Genomic DNA, 8,455 nt, shown 5'->3' with positions numbered 1-8,455 from the left:
TTGATTCCAGCTTGTGCTTCTCCAGCCCAGTGTTTCTCATGATGTACTCTTCATATAAGTTAAATAAGTAAGGTGACAATATACAGCTTTGATGTACTCCTTTTCCTATTTGGAACCAGCCTGTTGTTCTATGGATAGACAGATTAAACTATGGATAAATAGATTAAAACCTTTATATAATGTCTGAATTGTAGTTATTAAATGAAATTTGCATTAAAACTTTTAAGAGGTCCACTTTCACATAGAATTTATGCTCCATGTCAAAGAGCTAACAACGTTGATTATATATACAATCACACAAAATAGAACTAGGAAGGTATTATTAATTGTGTTCTTCTCAAATTCATTCGCTGAAGTCCTAACTCCCAGTGTTACTGTATTTAGAGATATAGATTTTAAGGAAGTAATTTAGGTTAAATGAGGCCCTATGAGTGGAACTTATGAGGGAGACATACCTATGATGTGCATGCAGATAAAAGGTCACACGAGGACACTTACAAGCCAAGGAGAGAGGCCACAGGAGAAACCAAACCTTCTCTCACTTTGATCTTGGACTTCCAGCCTCCAGAACTATAAAAAAAATTAATTTCTGTTGCTCAAGCCACCCAATCTTCTGGTATTTTATTATAACAACCCTAGACTGATACAGAACAAATATCAGTACAGTGGATTTTAAATCAGTGTCAGGGCATTTATGTTTGGGACTCTGGAAGGATTAAAGCTTTTTGTAGGGGTTTGGGTAAATGGACTCTGTCATTAACAAAGGAACTAGTGTTGGTGTTCTAAGCAGACTATTTATTCCTAATTTTTCTGCTGAAAGTTTCTCAAGACTTCTGTTTAATTTGTTCCTTTGGAATACTTTATTTTCCAATTTAAGAAAAATTTTGTTGAAAAAGAAATTCTGACTGGTGTAAAGAAAATTATTATAAATAATCGGTATATTGGAAAGTAAAGGTTGTTATCTTTGGAATGACTTTTGGTTACTGCATCTCACACTTTAATCTGTATGTTTAAACATACAATATATGTTTAACATAGACTATATGTTTAATAATTTATACTATTTCCTAATATTTGTTTCTATTATTTCATGTGCATTTACTGGTCATTAACAACTTTAAAATTTACTCCATAATTATTTAATAATTGCTTATAACAATTCAGGCATTGTGTCAGATTGTGTACTTCTGTTATGAATAAACATAGAAGACCCTCATATACCCTGAAGCTCAGTATGAAATTTACACTTGACAATTCATTGCAAATAATACAAATGTATTTTTCCTGAGATATCTTTTTAAATACTTTATTATAATTATTATTGCATACCTGAATTTATAAACTATGATAATTATTTTTTATTAATCTCTAAAGATTTTCAACAACAACAAAAAAAACAGTTGGGATAAAGGGTATGAATAATTTTTAGTTCTTGACAAATGCAAGAAAATATTAATGAGAAAGTACAATCTGATAAATATTATGAGAATGCCCATCTCACTGCATGATAGCCAGATATAAAAGTCAATAAATGAACTGTTTGTCAACAAATTGTCTCTTGACCTTTTCATTATTTCTCTAATTATCTCTAATGCATTGAATTGGTTCCCCCATAATTAAAAGTCTATTTCCTTTATTGTCTACTTAGAAATTTTTTCCCTTTGTTTCCTTTATTGTCTACTTAGAAAATTTACACACTTTAATTGTAGTTCTCATAATATTTACATAGATTATTTAATAACAATGTTCTTAGTTGGTTGTTACCCTTGTGGCAAACACAGTTCTCATTAATTTGTCATTTTCACAATTGTAGTGACCTTGCTTAACTCACTTGCAACAAATTTTAATCAACATATGAAATAGGAAATTGCTTTTATTAGCATAATTAATCCCATATTGCCTGGTCTAATCATTTCACCAGTAAAAGTCATACAATATAATATAGTTTTTAATTAACATATATGTAAGTCAGTGTCTTCTAAGAAGCAGATGTCAAGACAGGATTAAAATGCACAGGTTTTATTTTAGGAGAAAAGACTATGTGAGACAAATTAGGTAAAGAACCAGGTAAGACTGAGAGGGCCTCAGACAGTGACATAAGTGTGATTCCAGGTAGAGAGAGGGACAGATGGTTGTGAAGAATCTTCCTAGACTGTCACACAATTTTAAGTTCTAGCAAAGCACTTTGAAGTCCTAGAACCCAAAAAGGCCTACCAGGCACTGTGCTTCTTTCTTTGTGATAGGGAGTGCAAGATTTAGCCCTTTTCTTTCAATTTGGAGGGGAAGTCTTCACATACTCCTGATCACTAGAACCTTAAAAGTTCTTGGGAATGGCTTGTTTTTTTTTTTTTTTTTTTTTTATGTGCAAGGATTTTACTAGGGAAAATGTCTGTGTGAGAGCCACTAGTAAGATTGCAAAGCAAGTCACACCCTGAGAAAAGGAGAGGGAGAGAAGAAGTGGATGTGGGTGTCCTAGACTGCTGTACAGTCTACAAAAGGTCCAACGAGGAAGGCAGTGGGGAGTGTTCAAGCCAAGATCAGCCTTCAGAAAAGATCTGTGTCTCCTAGGAATGGATTCACCTTGGTACCCATACTGTACTCATTCTTAGACTGGCCTTAGTGTAAATGGTTTTCAGAGTGCAGTGACTGGAACCCTTGGTCAATGACACTCCTTGTAAGCCAGGCTCATTCTCATGGACACCACAATCTACTTTATGGTAGCAGTGATGTGTTTAATATCAAAATATATATAACATGGATTATGATGTCAGACAGAAATAAGATCAAATTCTACTTCTACTAATTTTAGTGGCAGGACCATAAGTTAGATAATTACCCTCTGAGACTGCCTCCTCAGCTGAAAAAATGGATATAACAACAATGTGGTACATAACGAATAAATAAATAGCAAGCAAAGTACCTGACCCTGACTAGGTAAGCATAATAAATGTTATACAATGTTAGGTCTAAGATTTTCTCCATCTATAGAATAAGGCTAAGATAATGATCAATCACGAATTTCAATGTGGTTCAAGTATTTAAGAAAATCACCAGGACATAGAAGCAACCTAGACATCCACTGACAGATGAATGAATAAAGAAGATGTGGTACATATATACAATGGAATATTACTCACTCATAAAAATAAATGCATTTGACTCAGATCTAATGAAGTGGATGAATCTAGAACCTATTATACAGAGTGAACAGACTTTTGAACACAGGAGGGGAAAGAAAGGGTGGGATGATTTGAGACAGCAGCACTGAAACATATACTTTACCATATGTAAAATAGATAGCCAATGGGAATTTGCTGTATGACACAAGGAATAAAATCCAGGTCTCTGGGACAATCTAGACATGTAGGATGGGGTGTGAGGAGGGAGGGAGGTTTAAGAGGGAGGGAACCTATGGCTGATTCCTGTTTATGTATGGCAGAAACCAATACAATATTATAAAAGAATTATCCTCCAATTAAAAATAAAACTAAATTAAAAAAAAGAAAATGGCACCTTAGAAATCACATGCGTAAATATTAAAAATAAGGGCTTTGATTTCTATAATTAGGAGTCCAGGCCTCAGAAACAGATGCATATTATTGTCTTTGTCTATGGATGTGAAGAATTCACTGATGACAGAGTTTTGGCTTTGGGCAGAGCTCTAAGATGATGAGTTAAATCACTCAGGGAATTAAGAGAAATGTCAAGGCATTCTGAGCCTATTCAGATATTAAAGCATTCTTAGGACAAAATGAAAAAGAAAAGCATTTCATATAAGCATATTTATCAGTGATGTCTGAATTAAGATAAGCTCATAGAGATTTGCTTCCACTTCAGGTGGCATGGCTTCCATTCCTGGTCAGGGAACTAAGATCCTGTAAGCTCTACAGAAAGGCCAAAAAAGAAAAAAAACACAAACTAATAAATTATGTAGATATCTGTGATTTTAACTCTAAACTTTATCTTACAGTTAACTATGGACTTGTAAAACTTCTTCTACATACATTCTATTTCAGTATATGAAATAACATAGGGAAATATCTATTGCATATTCACTTATGCATCTACTTATATCTAGATCCACTCAGACTAAAAAGCAAAGAAAATAACTAACCTCATCCATTACACATAACAGTTACAATAAAGAAAAGATTAGATAAAATAAAAATTACAGTGCCCAAGTACCTGAAATATAGGAGGAATTTATCAAGAGGATTAATTCTCTCTGATGAAAGAACACTTTTCTTGAATAGCAGACTCTTAATGGTAACAAGTATGAATGGTTTAGAATGAAACATGTAGATATTCTGATTAGAATATTTAGTAGCCTGCAGTGATTTGGTCAGTATAATTTTCAAATCATTTACCATTTAAAATTGATACTCCTACTAAAACAATTTGTGTGGGGAAAATGCCTGTGCTTTAGCTACAATTGGATTTTCATAGCTATTATTAACTAATTTATATAGAACTGAATCAGAGTTAATTATATTCATCTAGTTGTTTACTAAATGTTCTTTAGTGTCTCTTGACTCTAGTAAGCTCTTATTATATGCAATAAATTGAGTATTATGAAAGCTGTTGGAACAGAGATTTTATAAAGAAAGATAGAGTACTTCTCCGCTGGCTCAGTGGATAAGAATCTGCCTGCCACTGCAGGGGACACAGGTTCAATCCCTGGTCCAGAAAATTCCACATGCCGTGGAGCAAATAAGCCCATGTGCCACAACCACTGAGCCCACACTCAAGGGCCCACCAGCTCCTGTGTTGGAGCTACTGAAGGCTTTGCACTCGCAGCCTGTGATCCGCAACAGGAAAAGCCACCACGATGAGAAGTCCGTGCACTGCAGCTAAGAGTAGCCACCACGTGTCGCAACTAAGGAAAGCCTGCACAAAGCAGTGAAGACCCAGTCCAGCCAACTGTAACAAATAGAAACGTTCTTTGAAAAAGAATGATAGAATTGTTGTTACGAAGTTAAAAAGAAAAGGTAAAAATGTGCTACATTTCAACAGTTACTGAAGAAACAGGGAGAGGTATAGTCTTCTTTAGGCATGTACCCCTTCCCCTATTTGGGGACACAGAACTGTATTATGCTCATTTACAAATCCATTCCTATGATAAGTTGTAATGTTTATTATCTGTGGGTTATATTTTAGTTTCTCAATGTTTTGTTTTTATTTTTCCTCACAACTGAAAAACATGACTTCTATTATAAGCTTTTATAAATGTCAGAATTTTGTTCTCTAAATATTTAACTTTTTATACATTTATTGATTGTGATATTTATTTGCTGGTAAAAAGTTTGTAGTATTTTTCAAAGTAAACATATGGGGTCCTCTTTTAATGGAGAAAACACAATAAATGATTTTTTATCTTCCATAAAAAAGACAATAAGTTTGAGGAGTAGGTTCTGATATCCCTACATCCATTGTCTGCTGCTGCTGCTAAGTCGCTTCAGTGGTGTCCAACTCTGTCCGACCCCATAGATGGCAGCCGACCAGGCTCCCCCGTCCCTGGGACTCTCCAGGCAAGAACACTGGAGTGGGTTGCCATTTCCTTCTCCAATGCATGAAAGTGAAAACTGAAAGTAAAGTCGCTCAGTTGTATCCAACTCTTAGCAACCCCATGGACTGCAGCCTACAAGGCTCCTCCGTCCTTGTAGGGACGGAGGGATTTGCCAGGCAAGAGTACTGGAGTGGGTTGCCACTGTCTTCTACACGTCCATTGTCAGATTCCCCTAATTCATTTTTTAAAAAATTATATGACATACAAAATTGAGTCAATATAAGGTTGTGCTGTGTATGTTGTGCTTTGTCACTCAGTCATGTCTGATTCTTTGCGAACCCATGGACTGTAGCCATCAGGCTCCTCTGTCCATGGGGATTCTCCAGGCAAGAATACTGGACTGGATTGCCATGCCTTCCCTTCCAGGGGATCTTCCCAACCTAGGGATCAAACCCAGGTCTCCTGCATTGAAGGCAGATTCTTTACCATCTGAGCCACCAAGGAAGACCCCCACCAGCTGTATAAGGTTACAGTGTGTTAAATGTATACATTAACACATTGTAATGTGATTACCACTGGAATGACAGAATCTCTACTGAATTACACAAGTATCATATCTTTTTAGTGGTTGAAATCATTAACTTCTGGTTTCTTAGCAAATTTGGTGATTATAATACTGTTCTCTATATTCATGATACTGTGCTTTAGATTTCTAGGATATATTTACCACTCACTGCCAAGTTTGTACACTTAAACAGCATCTGTCCTATACATCTACCCTCAATCCCTGGAAATACCATTTTACTCTCTGCTTTTACGAGTCTGGCTATGTTAGATCCATGCATAAGTGATATCGTATAGTATGTGTATTTCTTTGTCCGACAGATCTCACTTTCCATAATGTGTTCAAGGTCCACCCAGAATACTAGGAAAGGAAGGATGTCTTTCCTTCTCATGGCTGAATATGATTCCAGTGTACAGTATATACAGTGAAAACTTAAACAACATGGATTTGAAATGCCTGGGTCCACTTGTAAGCACTTCTTTCACTAAATATATTCAAGTTTGGTTGAACCTGAGGACATAGAACCATGAAAATCTTTAAAGTTACACTCCATTTTTCCACTGTGGGGAGGGTTAGGACCTCTAACCCCTATTTTTTTAAGCATCAAATACACACATACACAAACATCTTTGATCCATTCATCTGTTGATGGGCATTTAGGTTGCTTGCTTATCTTGGTCATTGTAAAAATGCTACAATAAACACGAAAATTATTGTATCTCTTAGATATCCTGCTTCCATTTTCACCCAGAAGTGAACCTACTAGACCACATGGCAGTTCTACTTTTAATTCTTGAGGAACCTCCATAGTATTTTCCATAGTAACTGTACCAATTTACATTCCCACCAACAGTATATAAAGAGTTCTCTTTTTTTCCACATCCTCACCAACACTTGCTATCTCTTATCTTCTTGATGATAGTCATCCTAAGAGGTAGGAGGTGATATCTTACTGATGCTTTGATATGTATTTCCCAACAATTAATAGTGTTGATCATCTTTTCATGTACCCATTGGCCATCTGAATGCTTTCTTTGGAAATATGTCTATTTAGTTTCACTGCTTGGTTTTTAATTGGATTTTTTGTTGCCATTGAGTTGTGTAAGTGCTTTATATATTTTGATTATCAATCCCTTAACTGAAATATGATTTGCCAAAGACTTCTCCCATTCTGCAGGTTGATTTTCATTTTGTTGTTTCTTTTATTGTGCAGAAGTTTTTAAGTCTGACATAGTCACATTGGTTAATTTTTGCATTTGTTGTGTTTGCTTTCAGAGTCGCATCCAAAAAATCATTGCCAAGATAATATCAAGGAGCTTACACCCATTCCCTGTATTCTTGAAAACAAGTCAGCTCTATGACTTTTGCCAAGATTGACTACTCCTATGGGGACAGGAGAGATGAAAAAAATTAAAAAAGGAGGAAAAGAGGGTGCAGAAAACAATGTAAGGCCCAAATGTACATGACAAAACACAATAAGACTTGCAACAATATTTCATACTCTTTCAGGAAGGACAGACACACGGTCCTTCACTTTCTTATTGAGAAAAGGTAAACTTGGTGAGAAGTTGAAAAGACTGAGTTTCTGTATAGTGTGTATTTGCCCAATCAATTTGATGAAGTAAGCAAAACATGATAAATTGGACAGCTTTGTGCTTCAAAGTTCAGCCTAGTGAAAACAATTGTAAACATCATGTGGAGCAAAGCTGTCATTCTCTAGGATAGAACAGACAATTTTGTCAAACCTGAACAGTCAGTGCTCTGTTGTGATTGGGTCATTAGAATGATCAGAGGGCAGCTACTCTTAATCAGAAATTTAGCTTATTTAACAAACAAACAGAAACAGTATCACTGAACACTAACTATATATGAACAGCTATTTTGTACTTTTTCAAGGTATGATTTATTCCAAAGTAGAATCTACAGAGTGGAAGCCACATGTGAACACTCATGGCAGATCCACATGGTATCAAACAAAGTAATAACTAAGACATATATAAGAATGGTCTCATGCTGGATTCCACAGCACACAAACTAAAAATTAGAATGATACAGAAAAGATGAGTATGGGCCCTGAGTAAGGATGATGTGCATATTTATGAACTGTTTCATATTTTGGAGTTTGGGATTAACTTATACACACTACTATACATAAAGTAGATAACCAACAAGGACCACTGTATAGCACACAGAACTATATTCAATATTTTGTAAAAACCTATAAGGAAAAAGAATCTGAAATAGAATACATACATGTGTGTATATACATATATATATATACATACACACAGAAATAACTGAATCACTTTGCTGTACATCTGAAATTAACACAATATTGGAAACCAACTTCAACTACAAAAGTTCAACTATCAACTTCAACTACA

The 8,455-nt window shown here is 35.2% G+C and overlaps 1 non-coding gene across 1 annotated transcript; it reads left to right on the top strand.

Annotated features, from left to right (window-relative positions):
• Positions 1 to 8,081: 8,081 nt before the first annotated feature.
• Positions 8,082 to 8,189, top strand: LOC139037886 (U6 spliceosomal RNA). The gene has a single exon (XR_011490838.1). It is a non-coding gene; the product is annotated as a U6 spliceosomal RNA (small nuclear RNA).
• The last annotated feature ends 266 nt before the right edge of the window (positions 8,190 to 8,455 follow it).

This window comes from Odocoileus virginianus, chromosome 12 (genome assembly GCF_023699985.2).
Source record: "Odocoileus virginianus isolate 20LAN1187 ecotype Illinois chromosome 12, Ovbor_1.2, whole genome shotgun sequence".
Classification (NCBI taxonomy): Eukaryota; Metazoa; Chordata; class Mammalia; order Artiodactyla; family Cervidae; genus Odocoileus; species Odocoileus virginianus.
The sequence above is the reverse complement of the archived record's forward strand: the minus strand, read 5'-3'. Positions and strand labels throughout refer to the sequence as shown.